We start from the raw sequence: 17,666 nt of genomic DNA, 5'->3' as shown, positions 1-17,666 counted from the left end.
GGAGGTGGACTACATTGAGCACCAGGAACCCTCTCCCCGGGTGCTCCCGGCACGGCCACACCTGCAGTTTAATGTTACAACACAGCCGTGTTTCAAACTTTGAAGCGCAGACAAAGCCTGAGTGGCCATGTCTGCCCCAGCTCTTTTGTTGGTCACTCGGAGCGATGGCAAGAAAAAACCCTCCCAAGTGAGGCACGTTACACCCACAGAAGAGCCGGTGTGGCCAAAGCAGCACCCCCGCTCTTTGTGCAGTGTTTAATGACATTGAGGGGAAAGCTCTCGCCTGTCAGCACCGATGACACCTCTCATCTCACAGGACAGCAGCTCAGCTGCACTGCTGTGTGCTTGCTAGTGCTGACATGAGCACAGTTTCCCAGACCCAAAGAAGCTCTGTGTAAGCTCTCTCACCACCACAGGCTGATCCAACAGAAGGTATTACCTCACCCACCTGGCGTCTCTCATGTCCTAGGACGGACGTGCCTGCAACAGCACTGCCTACAAGTGGCATCTACCTGCCAACCAGCAAGCCAGAAGCAAGGGACATGTCCATGTGACTCCGTTCCCGTCTAAAAGGAGGTACACACGGTTGCTTGCCTCTGGCCTCTATAACTATAGCATTAGAGCACTGCACGTGCACGGGAGGAATAAATGTAATTCTAGCACCCCAGAAGATGTAGGAAAGTACCAAATCATAAGCCGGTATCACCCTGAATTACAACAGTTTGACTGCTGTTAGTTAACCAAAACTGTGATTTTCAAGAGGACAATTTGCACCAATTTTGATCAAACGATCCCATCTAGGATGCCAGCATTTAAATTCAACCACTTCCCTCAGAGCGGCCTTCTGCTTTAATATTGATTCGGCAAGTCCAATTCTAACTAGTAACTAAGTCAGAGAACAAAAAGCAGTCTTGCAACACTTCTAAGAGCAACAAAATGATTCATTAGGTGATGAGCTTTCATGGCACAGAGACACTTCTGCAGATCTGGAAATCCGGTGCTGTAAGGCAGAGGTTAGACTTGTCCTTCCTTCCTGGTCTAAATACCAGAAAAGCCACCTCAGCACAATGGGGGGGAACAGGTGCCATGGAGGACTGTCTTGGCAGTCTCGTATCTTAGCATCACAATCTGCTAGAAAAATAGGCTCTTGTCCCAGTAAAAAAGACTACTGAATTTGGAGGCAAACATCTCACACTATTTAGTATGGGGGAAGTTCTACCAGAGAACTTCCAGCCACTCTGAGCTTTCTGCTGCTTAAGTGTATTTAAAACCAACATGTCCATCCACATCTCCTCCCAGGTTTTCCCACAGATGCTCCATTGAAGGAGCAAGGCAATCCTGCCCCCACATCTCCTCCCAGGTTTTCCCAAACTGGGGGTTATGAAGACACTCCAGTGGGGGGCAAGGCAATCCTGCCCCCCCATCAGATCCCCCACCTGAAGAAAGAGCCAGCCTTTGGTTCTGCTGCTCAGCTCCTGTCATTTTACGTGAGTGACCCAGTGGAGCTGCTTTAAGAAGCAAGCAGCCAGAGAAGACCCATGTGGAGCTAGCTGCCTCCTGCAAAGGTGACTGCGGGGGGGAGGAGGATGGGGTTAGATGGGGGCTGAGGGTGCCTGGCTCATGTGAGGGGGCTGGGGTAAGAGCAGGGGGCTGGTGGTACCTGGCTTTGGGGGAAGGGAGGGGTCTTGGGTTGGCAGTTTGGGGGGTGGTCTGGTGGCTGGCCAGTTTGTGGGACTCGTGGGCTTGGGCGGCTGGCCCCAGCATCTCAGGGCTCAGGCAGCTGGGCCTGGTGGCTGGCCCTGGCAGCCCATCTTGGCAGCACGGGTCTTAGATGGCTGGCCCCAGCAGCACGGGGCTTGGGCAGCTGTTTGGGGGGGTGAGTGGCTGGCCCTGGCAGTACAGGGCTTGGGCTGGCAGGTGGGCAGATGGCCCCAGCAGCACGGGGCTTGGGCAGCTCAGGCTGACAGGTGGCAGAATGGCCCTGGCAGCATGGGCCTCAGGTGACTGAGGCTGGCGGGTGGGCAGCTGGTCCAGCAGTGTTGAGCTTGTGTAGCTTGGGCTGCCAGATGGGCGGTTGGCCCCAGCAGCGTGGGGCTTGGGATGGCAGCCAGGCAGCTGGCCCTGGCAGCCAGGGGCTTGGGCAGGCTGCTGGCAGAGCAGGTCTCAGGCGGGTGGCTGGCTGGCATGGGTAGCTCTGGTAGCTGGCATCAGGCTCAGGCAGCTGGCCAGCTGGAGCTGCACCAGGCACCCACAAGGGACCAAGAAAAACTATTTTAAACAACATTTTTATATCAAGTTGTGTTTCTTTTAAATCACCAATTGAATTATTTGTTAAAAGGGGGTTGGATGGTGGTAAAGAAGAGGTGGGGGGTGTGAGGGTTTCTCAAAGATAAAAAGGGGAGCATGGTGCCAAAAAGTTTGGGAACCCCTGTCTTATACAAACATGTAAATTTCTCCGTTAGTTCTCAGAAGGATGCAAGGAGCTGGTGATTTACCCATCAGCCACTTGAATTAAAGTGGCAGAAGTCCTGGGTCTGGCAAGACAAGTACCTCATGAAGCAGTTAACAAATCATGCTTCTACATTTTACTTCACTGGGAAGTTTTAGAGCTTCCTGTCAGCAGGCAAGGCTCACCCCTGCAGCTGTGGCTGGCGGGCAACCATATGAACTAATAATGCCTTCAATGAAGGCTTCAGAAACAGGTAGAAGAAGGGAACAGAAGACTTGCCTTGTGCTGTGGTCTAGCAAGAGTGGATGACAGCAGGAATGTCTGCGCAGCTGGTGTTTAAAACAAATCTCTGAAAGAGTCAAAAGATCAGTATGTTCTACCGAGCTACTCAAACAGGAAACTATTTTAAGGCTACAAATTACAGTTTGTACAGTGCAGTCGCTCCGTGTGACTGTTTAGTTACTTGGATCTAATATTTAAAGTTCAATTGTAGAGTTCACCTTACACACACCTGGAGCGTGCAATGAGAAAGGATTTCTAGGAGAGGTTACTCTTCAGCAGTGGTGGGCAACCTGAGGCCCCTAAGGTTGTGTGTGTGGTCTGCAAGACTTTTTACCATTGCCCGTGCAGAGAGTTGCCAGATTTCACTGGTTCCATCTGTGTAGTTTTTTTACTACCAGTTTTTTTCCCTAAAGTGACACGCATATAAAGCAGGAGAAGAGGAAGTGAAGTGTGTGCTAATTGCATACAAAAGTGACTGAGAGCTGTGTGCTCCCTGTATAGCCAATCAAAACACTGCAATGGCTCAATCCACAAATCCCACAAATTCTAGGTATGTAAGCACAGTTAGCAAAACTGCCCTAGCCTGGGACACTGTCTTAATTACAACAGTCTTGTAGCCCACTGAGATGACAGAGAGGGCCATTTCTCAGGCCCACTTGCTTGTCTAGTTGCCCATCATTGTTCTTTACACTTAGTCTAGCACTGAACACTGGACAGCATCCCATAAAGCTTGTAAGAATCCATGTACACAGTGCAAGAGTACAAACATATGCAGTGGTTCTCAACCAGGAGTCCCTGTACCCCTTGGGGTACTCAGAGGTCTTTCAGAGGTACATCAGTTCATCTATTTGCCTGGTTTTACTATGGGCTTACATAAAAATCATTACTGACTTTGGTGAAAATTTCATACAGTAATTGTTCACACAGCTTTGTATTTTAGACACCCAGATTTAAATACAATATTTACATTCTAATTCATGTATTGTGTAATGGTACGTTAAACAGGTGAAGGTAAGCAATTTGTCAGTAATAATGCATTGCAACATTTTTGTATTTTAAAGGTCTGATTTTGGAAGCAAGTCATTTTTAAAAATGAGGTGACGGTCTTGCATGCTCCCATCAGGCTCCTGAAAGGCTACACTTCTGTGGAAAGGTTGAGAACCACTGCTCTGTAACATTCAAGCAATTATTCAATGTTTTCATTGTCTGAACCGGGACAGCAATTACCTTGCCCATTATAAGGGCTCTTTTACATACTTGGTTTCATTTAACTCTTGACTTCCCCCACTCCTACTTCCCCTCTGCTCTTCTGATTTGCCTGTGATTAGAATTTTTCTGATTTCTCAACCTTGATAACTATTTTTGGTTCTCTAGGCCTTAAATATTGAGTCTGTTCTGGTATGGCTGTGGTCTGAAGAAGTGGGTCTGTCCCACGAAAGCTCACCTAATAAATTATTTTGTTAGTCTTTAAAGTGCTACTGGACTGCTTGTTGTTCTGAATGTTTTCAGAAGTTCTAAAACACTAAACATACAACTTGCTTTGATACAGTAGACCAAATGTGTTGCAATAGTGCAATGGTAAAAAAAATTGTGCATCTGAAAACTCTTGCTACAGGAGGTAAATTTTTTTAAAGGGTACTTTATAATAAGACGGTTGAGAAACACTGTCCTAGAGTGTGGTCTGTCATCTACATAGATGAGATAACATTAATGGCTCACACAGCAGTCCAATTCAGGGTCAATGTTGACTGAGAAAACAAACTTCTAGTTCTGTGCCCTTCACTCATGAGCATAAAGCAAAAATTTTCAAAAGTTGCTTTGTGCTTTTTTAAACGTATAAATTGACTCATTGCCCAGGGCTAATGAAAGTGTTTGCAGGCCATTGCCAGCCCAGGAACTGCAGGAGTCAGAAGTGTTTGCTCCACATTACCTGTCACTGTAATTGGTGGTAATAGACCCGCCAGACCTCTTTTCAAGCAGAGTTCACCCTAACACACTCCTTTGCAGTCCACCTTGTTTTGCCGGGAAGTGCTGCACATTAGCAAGGACTGATGTCAGTAACTTTAGCAGAGAACTAATTGGAGCTGCTAAGAAAGCTGTCTTTCCTGTGCAGATTAAGAGCCCTTCAGTTGCCTGGAAGAATCCTCTGTCTCCAAGAGCTCCTGCTATCTTTGAATGCCACACCAACATTAATGCTCTAAGCCAGGGGTGAGGAACCTGTAGCCCATGGCCAGATCCAGCCCGCAGCTTGACTGGATCTATTCCCCAAGGCTCAGGGCTCCCTTCCCCAGCATCTGGCCCATTGCAGAGAGGGGCTGTGGAGCCTCAGGATTCACAGGCCAGTGTCAGGAAAGCCAGGGCTGGATCTGGACCCTGGACTCTGGCTCCATGTGCTGCCATTCCCCCTCTCCCGACTGAGAGAACAGCAGTGCTGACAGCACTGCCTGGAAACTTTCCACCTGCTGCTCTAATTGGCCAGAATTGCAGCCAATCAGAGCAGTAGCAGGGATGGACTGGGAGCCCGTATGAGCTGTGCTACGTAAGTACCTCCCCATTGCTCAGACCCTGCATCCCCAAACCTATCCTGCACTGCCCTCTCACCCAGCCCACCCCCAACAATCTGCTCCCTCCCATCCCATAGATCCCCCCACCCTCAGTCTGCTCCTGCATCCTCCTTCCAGGCTCCACACTCCAAGCCCACTTCCCGGCAGCCCTCACCCACACTGAACCCCGCATTTTAGCCCCAGAGTTTAGGGGGCCCACAATGCTTATTAGTCCTGGCCCCGCTAGGCTCTGGGGCTGGTGTGCGAGAGGAATGTTGTTGTGTCCTTGTTTTTCCAGTCAGGGACCATGTCATTGGAGGTTTTTATTTAGTTTCTCACTTGTATGTCCCTGACTGATTTTTCTGTTGGTCAGGGGCCCCCAATCCAAAAAAGGCTCCTCACCCCTGCTCTACCAGGGATTCGCTCAACACTTTTTGGTGGCCGCCAACTCCTGCTGTTCTGACATTTTTCCTAAAATACTTAATGAACCTTAGGAAAAAACAAACAAGTCTGCATCTCTGCATGTCCAAATCACCGTAATTTATTTATGCAGGATTTTCTTTTTTTTGCCAGACTCTGTAATAAAAAGAAACATGCAGCTATCCTCTATTGTTCCTTCACTGAACTGAAACAGAACAGAACCACAAATAAGGTGCTTTACATGTTGTCTTTTTTCTTGTTGTTTCTTTTGTTTGTTTTCTTTTTTAAACTTTGCTAGCTACTAAGTCGACTGTGAAAAGTCATATTAAACATTCAAATACCAGTTTTCACAGCATAGTCACTCAGCCTTGGCAACCCAGGGACAAAGTAAGCTCAGGAGGGGGATGTATGAATGCAGCAGGGGCCAGAGCCCACCATCGTGCAGCCAGGAATGGAACACCCCACTCTGTGCTGAAGCCTGACACCCTAGAGGTGAAGCTCAACCTCACCATCTTTGGGAAGATGGGAAACCCACACCTGTTGTTGGTTCCTCCAGTTTTTGGCTCTCCAGAGCGGAGAGGGCAAGGACCTAACCACTGCTGGAGGCCCTGGAGTAGCCAATTGCTTTATCTACTTCCCCATTCCTGTCACCATCTGGTAGGCTGTGGTCAGAAGAAAAGCCCTTGTGGTGGTGACATTTGAGAAACACTACTCTGAACTGTAAAGAGGGCTTGTCTCTGGGGAAGGAAGACAGGCTTGGTTTGTGAAGGTCAGCACCTAGGCATTAGTAACCATCCCTCCCCCTCAGTTTCTCCAGCACCGATAGGTTTTCTGTTCTAGACTTTGCCATTGGCCCTGAGTGCCTGACTCATTCTCCCCCTTTCCAGCTTTGCACAACTCATCTTTTCTTTTGCAATGCCAGATATTTTCCATCCTGACATATGGAGCTTGTTAAAAGAAAAGAAAAAAGCCTTCACTGTTTGTCACAAATGTCACCTAAGACCAAGGTGACCACTGGTTAGCAAGAGATAGAGGGGCCCAATCAATACTGACATTTTAGACAACAGTGCACTGTGTAAACACAGCGCAAGACTCTTCTCATGCAACCTTGATTGCTGACCTGAGCAAAACTGAATCACAGCTTTCTTCCATCCTTACAAGCTTATGGCTGATAACCCTTTTTGTTAGCTTTGTGCTCCAACCTGCCTTCACCGTCATCTGCAGAGGGAACAGCACTTTAAATGCCTCTTCCTGAAGCGTCTCATTGTCAAGGTAGAATTGTTATTCAGGCTCTGAAAAGCAGGCTAACGTGAACTGTGTCCCAGCTGCATGGTATGTGCCACAAAAGCCTCTGTTTTATGAAGTCTGCGTAAGTCAGATATGTCCAGTGTACAGATGGCATGTGCCAAAGATAAGTTGTTAGTGTCACAGGGCGAATTTGGTGTGATTAAGCAAAGAATTCTCATGAGTGTTAAAGTCACAGCAACTGCACAGCTCACAAGCAACACTGGAGCAGAGGGCCATGGCTGTCAAACTTATTAGGGAGATCACTTTCGACGACTCCTCTCTCAGGGCTTGTCTACATTTACCAAACTGCTCCAGAGGTCAATCTTCTGGGGGTGTATTTAGCAGGCCTGGTAAGGATATGCTAAAAATCAAACTCAAAGGACCCCTGTTGACCCTGGTACCCTTTGCCACCACAAGGAGTAAGGAAAGTCGACTGGATAGTTTCTCTCGTTGACCTCCTGTTGTGAGAACGGTGCAGAAAATCCACCTCAGGTACACTGCCTCCAGATACTCAATTCATGGAGCTGGAGTTGTGTATCTTACACTGATTTTCTCCCCTAGTGTAGGCCCAGCTTCAGAGTCTTCCCAAACCCAACATTTTGACCCTTTGCTAGCAATGGTGCTGCTGTACAGATCCCACCAACGTCTAAGTGTCTGGATGGGTGCGAGCTTTTACCACCATTATACTCTAAGTCATTTCACCACTTTATTGTCTTGGTGAGGTGGTTGTACACACGGGTGCCTGCATGCTTCATGTGACTACTCAGCCAGCTGTCGTATTAGACAAAACCATCTTTATGCGCCCCAAATGCTAAGGCAGGATTCCTTTTTGTGCTAGTTAACATGTGGCTTGTTCTGAAACACAGACATACCTTAAGATGTCGTCCAGCTAAAGACCAAAGCTGTTCCTAGATGATATTACAAGTCGTACCTCCTAAAAAAGGAACAGTCTGGCAGGACCATGGGTGCTCCCTGACCAGAGATTCCAGGAGCCTAAAGGCAGGAGGTCCAGTTGGAGGCAGGGATAACAGCTTCAGCAGCTCTGTGGGGGTGTGATGCATGGCTGGGACCAGCAATCAGCCATCCCCCACAGCAGCTGGGCAAAGCAGAGTACGTGCTTTGAGGGCTCATCTCCTGGTCCAGCAAATTCAGGTCAGGTCCTGACCATGATGGAGCAGGGAGGTGCAACCTGTACTGCTTTCTAAGTGTAGTGTTATACCATGCAATGAAGCACACAAGTGAGCTGGAGAGAAGCACTTTATTCAACTCTGGCTCATGCCCCTGAAGAACTGGCCTCTCCATCCAGTTCTGCAACTAACGAGTTCATAAAGCACAAGATACTCATTCTAACAAGCACTTTCTGCTCAGAGGACCGCTGAGTTCATGCACACAAGAACTGTAGCACTCCTTTTCCTTGAGAAGCCTCAAGGGCAAAGAGCTGGATACACAGTAATTTGGAGAGAAGTCTTGCCAGGGGTGCACTAGACATATGGAAGAAGAGCTGCTGTAGCAGCATGGTTGCAGATCTGAGTTGCTGTGTGGGAGGCTGAAAAGCAGCCAAACATTTCTGTTCTCTAGAACAGGGGTTTTTAACCAGTGCGCCATGAGAACTGTCCAAGTGTGCTGTGAAATTTTGTCAGTTTTCCCTCGCAAGTTACTCTTTGCAGGGCCAGGAAGGGATGGTATTCACAACCCCAGGCCAGCTGGGGCTCAAGGAGCAAGGTTGCCTGAGCCCCAGCTGGTGCAAGGTTGGTTAACTTCCCCTGATGCTGGCTCTTTACAGAGCCGACAAGGGGAAATAATGACCCCTCAGGAGCCCGCTGAAATGCTTCTTCCTGGCCTGAACAGGCTGGCTGGGAGCCTGCCCAATCACTGCTGTGGCAAGGTGGGGAGGGAGCCTCATGGAGCTGGGACATAGTATAAATGCTTGTGCCTCTCCCACCCCCAGGTATAAAACCCAGATGTACTGTGGAGCTGTTTGTCCCATTGAAGTGCACCAAATTACTGAAGAGGTTGGGAACAACTGCCCTAGAATGAGGGAAAGCAGAAAGATTGCATCAGTGATGTGCTTTGTCCACTGGGGGGAAGTTGTTCACTGGCACAGGGACTCAGCACAAGACTTTTCATTAGCGTTTAAGTGGACTGAGGTCCAGTCTACTGGTAAGACAAGCACAGCTACGCTGGTCAGGATGTGGGGTAAAAAGAAATCACACTCATAGCCACATAGCTCTGGTGACACCTCCTTCCTCCAGTATAGACACCATTTTGTCAACAAGAGAGGGCTTCTGTCACACAAACTAATGTTCAGGAAGGTGATTTTCCTACCCTGGCTAAATACTCCTGCTGTTGATGCAGATGTCCTTAAACCAGGGGGCTATGCCAATGAAACCTTTCAGTCCTGCAGCAAGTAAGAGTCAGAGAGATCTACAACTCTACTGGTCATGAGCCCACAAAAAGGAACTTTTCTAAAGGAAGCCTTAACATAGCCTTAACTAGAACTTTCACAACAAAGCTTGTCACGCACCCCCTAAGGGTACATCTACAATAGGCAGGAGATCGACCCTGACAGGGTTGATCTTCTGGGGTTCAATTTCACACACCTAGTGGGTGTGTGTGAAATCAAACTATCGGGGTCAACAGTTGACTGCTGTAGTCCTTGTTCTCACAAGGACTAAGGGAGGTCACCAGGAGAGTTCCTCCTGTCCACATCCCTTAGTGAGGGCACCCAGATAAGTTGATTGTAGATACGTGGATTCCAGCTACACAATTGCCAAAGCCATAATAGCCTATCTATGATAGACTTTAAGGTCTAGTGTAGACCTGGCCTAAGAAACCTGCTAAAGAAAGCTCAGCCAGTGTTCCCCGTAATCTGTGCACTTGTGCAGCAGCTCAGGAGTGAGTCAAATGCCACCCTGATGATAAGCAGAGCGCCCACAGCTAGGCTTTGTTTCTACTGGTGGTGCACATTCACACACATCTCAGTGTACATAAAATTTAGTCTGCACATGGATGTAGAAAAATCCACCCATGCATGGAAAAAGTTAGCAGGAACACTGGGTTCAACTCTAACTTAAGTTTCTGTTTAATCATTTTAAGACACTAGAGCTTTTTTAATTTGCCAGCATAGAAAGTGATGGAAGATGAAATTACAACACGGAATTTGAACCAGCAAGACCAGACCAGCTCGTCACCTGCCTAAAAGTACTATTTGGTATTCCTTCCAAATGAATCCAATTGGTCAATAGTCCACACGCAGAGGGCAGTACACCCAAGAGCTGCATAAGGGCTCACGCTATACAAGTGTTTACTGCAAACAAATAGTGGTTTGGTCAAAGAGCAACTGCAACGAACTTTTGCCCTTGGGGAAAAACACAACTCTCCAAGGGAATCGAATGCCCAACCTGGGTGGAGAAGAAGTTGGTGCCTGGGGCAGGGGTGTGTTTTTCTTTTCTTTCTATTTTTTTGTTTTTTGGCAGAAACAGGAACACAACTACAGCGTAATTCTAAAGCTCAAAGTGGCACTACATGCAAGACAGTTGGGCAATTAATAAGCCCTTCTAAACATAGTCTGTCACAGAACACAGCTAACTTAGCCTTTTGCAAACAGAAATTTTGCCTTTCAGGTCACACCATGGTTTGTGTGAACTGCTGTAGAGCAGCCTTTGCATAAAGAGTAATGGGGGAAATTTTACTTTTTAAAGTTATGATTATCATCAGCACATACAATAATAATAACAACAAGTCTCCTCGTCTGTACCACATAGCTGAGAACAAGGGAGAGAGAGTTTTAAAAACACCAGCATCCTGCCGAATATTGCGACAGAGCACACCACATTTCTAACACAACACTGCTGCTGGCCTCAGAATGCCGCTCCTCACCCTTTTCTTCCTTTGTTTATTACACCTGCTTATTTTAAGCTAGGTCCCTCTCCTGCAAGCTGTTCCAAGCCGAGGCCATATGCTCAAATGGAGGAGTGGTCTACGTGGTGCAGGAGGTAGGACTAGGGACAAAGATTACCAGGCTCCTTTATGTTACGGTTTTAACCACCAGGGTCTCTACAACAATGTAAATGATCTATTCCAAACCCTGTTGTAGACACCACTCCAGTATACGCCACAGTTTAAAGGAGATTAAACTGTGCCAATGCCGCACATCCACACTAGGGCTACGTCTACACTACTTTTGAAACAGTGCATTCACATGTAAAAAAACAGATTGAAAGATCAACCTGCTCTTTCAACAGAGAGAGTGTCCACGCAGTCCCTGCTCTTGCAAAAGAACGGGTCAGGAATTGAAAACCCCAGCACCAGGAGGACTCCTCTTTTGCAAGCATGGCCCCGGGGAATGTCTACACATGCTTTCTTTCTAAAGAAGCTTTCGAAAGAAGGTATTCTTCCTGAACGGGGAGCGGAAGAGCGCTTTCCAAAGGAGCGCCACATTCTTTCCATTTACTTTCTAAAGAATGCTTTTTGTGTGTAGACGTGCCGTGTGCCCTTTCCAAAGAGCCCCCTTCTTTTTGAAAGAACTCCCTAGTGTAGACACAGCCTAGAAGTCTGCATTGGTGCAGCAGCTTAATTTCACATACACACGTTAAGAGTTGATGATACTGTCATGCCCTGTGCAAATGTTTAACTGGAACACTACCACCATGCACAGCTTGCCATATTGTAGCCTTCTTTTTTATTATTGATGGTAGTGACTAGTTGTTCTGATAAGGTCCCCATAATTAGAAGTCCCTGCCCTTAAAACTTCACAATCTATAATAGTCTCCTATTCTTTTCTATGGTATTGCTATTCAGGTCATACAGCAAGTGGGCCACGGGCTCCAGCAAAGAGAGGGAGATAAACTGTATACTTTGAGATGTCAGACATATATATACACACACGTGTGTGTGTAATATAAGAGTAAAGCTTTTAATATGCATAAAAAGAGGCTGTAGCCCAGAAGTGTGGTCCAATTTTTCATATGCATCCAGAGAGGTTTATATCCATATGAAGGGGCCAAGCTTGCACATTTCAGGCTGGATGGTTGAGTCATACGAGGCTCACTAGTGAGGCAGGGAACCTGGGGAAGATGAAGTTTCAAATCCAAAACATTTGACAAGAGAGATGCCCCCATAGCACAAAGACAAAATCTTGACTTGGTAAACAAACTGGTGGGCAGCATTATGCTGGTGAGAGCCGGGCAAACATTTAAGATGATTTTTGGGCAGGGGCTCTATTATACATGGACCCCCAGAAAAGTTCATCTGAATAACATTGCATGGTGACAAGTATCAGAGAGGTAACCATGTTAGTCTGTAGCTTCGAAAACCACAAGAAGTCTTGTGGCACCTGATAGATATTTTGGAGCATAAGCTTTCGTGGGCAAAGACCCGCTTCATCAGATCTGCATCTGATGAAGCGGGTCTTTGCCCACAAAAGCTTATGCTCCAAAATATCTGTTTGTCTATCAGGTGCCACAAGACTTTTTGTTGTTTTGAATAACCTGTTAACGTGGGCTAATTAAACTACATTGGAAAACCACATCCATATAGGGAATTAATCTGGTTTATCTAAACCACTTTAAATGCACCCTTTAGTTAATTTGGATTAATTTTCCTGCAAGTATCCTCACATTGACAAAGCTTAGTTTACTTCTCATTCAACATCAAAAAGAGCGCCACCTAAATGCTGAATATAGCAAAAGCTAAACTTTGCAAAGATCATGTCCCAATATCCTCTCTACTCCACCATTCTCCATCTTTTTTTAAACTCTTAACACATTCTTTATTATAATGTACTTAATTTTGAGTGACTATATAGATTAGTTTAAGAAACATTAACTCAGGGCCTGTCTATAAGCCATATTGTAATGCCAAAGCTACGTGAAACACACATGCTAAGATCGGGGTTAACACAAATTTTAGTTTCCATCCACACAGGATAGGTCTCTACCCTTCCATTGTTCGTTGTATTTCATATTAACACACAGCTGTGATGTCTCTGTAGGTCATGACAAATACTTCTTTCAGAAGCTCTGCAGGGAAGTCGCTCTTCTCACTACATTACCAGCCCACTTACAGAAGGTAAAAACCAATCATGTTTGAGATTGTGCTATTGAAAAAGGCTTTAAACAGAAGTTACAGAAATCTTACAGGTTTGTCAATTAACTCCCTTGAAATTCATCTTACAATTGTAATACAAGACTGCAGCCTTGATTCATTCTGGACAGCAACCCACAGTCACTTAGAATACCCCACAATGATAAAAAGTCTCAGGGGACAGCTGTGTTAGTATGCAGCTTCACAAAGAACAAGCAGTCTTGTAGCACCTTAGTGACTAACATTTATTAGATAATGAGCTTTCTGAAGAGGTGGGTCTTGATTAGGTAACGAGCTTCTGTGGGTAAGACCCACCTCTTCGGAAAGCTCATTATCTAATAAATGTTAGTCATTAAGGTGCTACAAGACTGCTCCTTTTCCCAAAATGATAGATTCAAATTATATTTGGGGACACTGGGCATTAATCAGATTGACACTCTAGCAATGAGAAATCCTAGCGCATCTTCACCGCAGCCCACAGCTTATTATTTTTGAATACTGACAGAATCCCTTACCACATCAGGACTTTCCCATTTTAAAGTATTCTTGGAATGCTGCAGCAGCAGCCTACTGACACATTTATATTAGTGAAGGTCACTATTACTGGGGTGGATTGTATGTGTGTGAGATTGATACCAAGTTTTCCAAATTTACGTATTTAAAGCAGGAGATGGGGGAAAAGAGAGAGAAGAAAATTATGTATCTAAGCAGGTGATAGGAATTCAGGGATAAAATGTACAAATCTAAACTAAAACACCTCAAAAGACAGAATAGAAAGAACAAAACCAATAACCAATCTGAAAAAACATCAGGGACCAGAGCTGCTTTCCCTTGCCCCCCTACAAAAGCAAGCAATCCCATCTAGACACCCCCCCCAAAAAACAAACCAAACCAAACAGAACCTAGAAATTACATAATCTGCTTCTGGGCCGCAACATGTTTCATTGGGTGTATTTCTCACTAGCCACACAGCAGCAAACTGACCAGTCCTGATCTATCTCTTGGTTGGCCCTGGCATGTCCCAGTCACCTCTCACTGAAGACAAGGAAATATAGTCTCAGAGTCATGTTAGTCTGTGACCTCACAAAAACAAGCAGTCCCGTGGCACCTGAAAGAGTAACAATTGTGGGTCTCCTCCATGAAAGCTAATAAATAAGAGGATTTGTCTTTAGGGTGCTCCAGGGCTGCTTGGTTTTTAGGGGACTGAAAAACACAGGTAACCCCACTGCATTCTCCTCTACCCGCACGCCCCGCTCACTCCAGGAAGTGGAGCCACCTCTCTTCCCAACCCTCGGGGGAAGCACGGCCAGCCTAGCCAGCCGGGAAAGAGACAAGAGGAGGCAGGTGAATGAAAGCGAAGCTCCTGCTTCCTCAGCGCCTTGGGGAACCAGCCCACGCCAGATCTCTGAGCTGCGGGGGCAACAACAAAGCTCTGCTCGGGCAGCCTCACCGCGGAGCCTGTATCCCCGACTCCGGGCCCAGGGGAAACGCAACCCTCGGCTCGTTACTCTCCAAACTTCCGCCTTGCCCCAGCCCCTCTCCCTGCGCCTCTTCCTTGCTCTCCCCGCCCCAGTCGCGGCTTACCTGGTACAAGGGGCGATCCTCCCCACCCCGCTTCCAGCCCGAAGAGAGCAGAGCAGAGCAGCCGTCGCCTCCAAAGCCGGGCCCCCAGCTCCGCGCTCGGCAATCGCGCCAGCAAATTGCGAGCCGCAAAGCGCCGCTCTCCCCACCTTAGGCAACAGTTGGTAGCGCGAAAACCACGCCCCCGCCGGCGGTTGCTATGAGACGCGGGGTTTCATTGTAGCCGCTCGGTATCGGGGGCGTGACATCACAAGCGCCGGGTGTATGAAGGTTCCAAAAAGGCGGGACCAGGGGGAGCGGTAATTGACAGCGCAAACTCGAGGCAGCGGTTCGGAGCTGGACGGGAGGAGGCCGGGGGGGGTGTTCCAGCCAGGCTTAAGCCCTCGGCACCCCCCACTCTGCGCAGGGAGCGGCTGGGCGAGAGGAAATCAGGCCCAGATGGGGCATCTCGCTCCCTGGGACAGCGACTGAGAACAGTCTGTGTGTGGGCGCCTCCCGCCCTGGCAGTGAGACCGCAACAGGCACTTGGGGGGCGTGTTTGTTTCAGACTTACAAAGCTGTCAGGACAAGTTACCACACCAAGCGCCCAATTCACTCCAGCCCCCCTGCCCCTGATGCACTGATTCATTAATTAACTGGTTGGAGTGCAGGGATCAAACACCTATAACAGGCCCTTTAGAGGGGGAAGGACAGCTCAGTGGTTTGAGCGTTGGCTTGTTAAACCCAGGGTTGTAGGCTCAATCCTTGAGAGGGCTGTTAGAGATGGGGTGGAAGCCTTATGCTTGTTCCTGCCAAGAAAGCATAGGACTGCATTCAATAGTCTCCTGAGGTCCCTTCCAGCCCTATGAGGGGTGTGTGTATTTTCATGGCCTAAGTGCTACAAGAGATGCAGAGGATACACTGAGACAGGTTTTGCAATGTGCCAGGCATAGAAAAGCAGCATTTCTTACAGTTTGCATGCAACTTTCAACAACTCCACCATAAATCTCCATCTGTGCCTCTCAATCAATAGGAAAACATTTTAAATAAAAATGTTAAAATAGGTAGACTGCACTGACTTCCTGAGAATCTGAATTTGCTTTAAAAATAAAATGAAAAGACACCAGTCAGCAGCAGTGCTGGAGACAGGAGCAAGAACAGAAGCTTCTTTGCTCTGAAGCACAGGCAAAACATTTTTTGACCAGAGGGCAGTACTGGTTGGCTACTGACACCCCCCACAACATGTTCAGATCTTAGCCAGACAAATCCAGCTACTCTGAAATTACCAAACATAGTAAAACTTGTTTCTTTTTTTTTCTTTCCTAGTGGAAGCAACTGCCTTTTCAGAAAGATTTTTTCCCCTTTGTTACTCTGGTTTCTGATTTTGTTTTCCCAGACAAACCATAGAACACGTATTCAGAAGCAGTCCCCAAAAATGTCAATTGTGCCCACAGATTGGGGAAGCTGAAAATCATCTGTTTCCTTGCATTTCATTGTAAATAATGTGAGCAGCAGGAGAAAAGCAAAAATACAAAAAAGGGATCAGAACTTTACAGTAGTTACCTTTAATTCACTTTAGTGTTCTGAAGTTGTGCAACTTCCTTTTTCACAATGTCTCACAGCAGTTGCATCCTAGCAAATAATGGACTGAAATCAAGAAATTAAAACAAAAACATTTTTTAAAAGTAATCTGTTTCTGTGAGTTTGCACTGGATGACTCCAGCCCTGACAATTATAACAACTGATCACTTCCTGTAAAATTCCAGTTATCTGACCAAAATCCATTTTAGGCACACAGCACACTAAAGTGTATCATCTGCCAGAACGTGGCCCACAGGAGGTTGAAAACACAGCAAGGAACGATTAAGGCATTGAACAAGACTGATTCAGTACGCAATTATTTCACCTGAAAGCTGTCACATTCTGAAACCTGCTGTCATCCTTCCACCCACCTGCCTTGCAGTTAACTGAGGCAATTTTAAAACAATTGTTAAATCTTGCTGATATTACTGCTGAAAAAGACCTCTGCTGTTTTTTTTTTTTAAACTCTAATTTGCAGTTAAAGGCCACAATTAATCAGAGCATTAAATGCTTTAGATTTACATGCTGAAGTCCCACTGACTTACTATTTAGCATTTGTTTTATTGTAACATCAAGAGGCTCAGCCAAGATCACAGCCACTCTGGGCTACGCTGGGGTCTCAAAATCATGGCCTGCAGACCATCTACTGCCAAAGCATTTTCACAAGCCAGTCTGGGAGTCCTGGCAGCCAGGGGGTTCATGTCATAACCTCTTCCCCAAGACCCACCCCTTCCCCCCATCACCCCATCCTTTCTCCCTTACTGCATTTGCAATGGGGAGGGGGAAGGATGGGGTGATGGGGGGAAGGGGTGGGACCTGGGGAATGGGTATGGACACACCCTGCCAGGACTCCTGAACCAGACACTGTACCCACACACTGCAGGAGACAATAAAACCTTTTGGTGTCCAGACTATTTCAGTAGACAAGCCAGACAGAGGGTGGTAGTGAAACAGAAGTACAAAAAAGGGAAGTGACTTGCCTTTGGTCACACAAAAGATTCATGACAGAGGCAGGAACACAACCCCCATTCTACAGGGTCCAAGCCAGTGCTCATTCCACTAGATGTGTTGAATTAAGGCCACAGGAAATTCTGAAATATTTCAGGGATTCATACAATGAATGATTCTGATTCAGGAAATCACACAGGGAACTCCGGTTGCCCAGAAACTTCTTTCCCCTCTTACTTCACCGTCTTTCCCAGTTTTTTGTTGTTGTATGTGTATTTCTAAACTCATTCACATTTGACTTAAACCTTTCCTTTCTATTTGCTGGTTTCTCCTCAGGTCATCAAAGCTTTCAGGGAAAAAAGTGAATGGCAACCCAAAATTTCTCAGAGCTCTTAACACACTACACGTGGAGTTTTTAATGGAATATATCCCTGAAAGTGGACTATATTGATGTCTGTTGCCATGCAAGTCCAATCACTGCCTTAAAGTTGTATGCTCCATGTGCTGCCTGA

General features: G+C 46.7%; 1 protein-coding gene across 3 annotated transcripts in view; it reads right to left on the bottom strand.

Annotated features, from left to right (window-relative positions):
- RAB11FIP4 (RAB11 family interacting protein 4) overlaps positions 1-17,666 on the bottom strand; it is a 284,100-nt gene that overhangs the window by 51,816 nt on the left and 214,618 nt on the right. Inside the window, exon 1 of one of the 3 annotated variants that reach the window (XM_075014242.1) lies at positions 14,650-14,741. The exons of the other annotated variants lie outside the window; for them this stretch is intronic. The gene's annotated coding sequence lies outside the window, so the exon portion shown is untranslated. Of the gene's footprint in view, positions 1-14,649; positions 14,742-17,666 lie in introns of those variants that run through there. 3 annotated transcript variants of the gene reach the window in all.

The sequence above is a fragment of the Carettochelys insculpta genome, chromosome 20 (genome assembly GCF_033958435.1).
Source record: "Carettochelys insculpta isolate YL-2023 chromosome 20, ASM3395843v1, whole genome shotgun sequence".
Lineage (NCBI taxonomy): Eukaryota > Metazoa > Chordata > Testudines > Carettochelyidae > Carettochelys > Carettochelys insculpta.
This window is presented reverse-complemented; position numbering and strand designations above follow the sequence as displayed.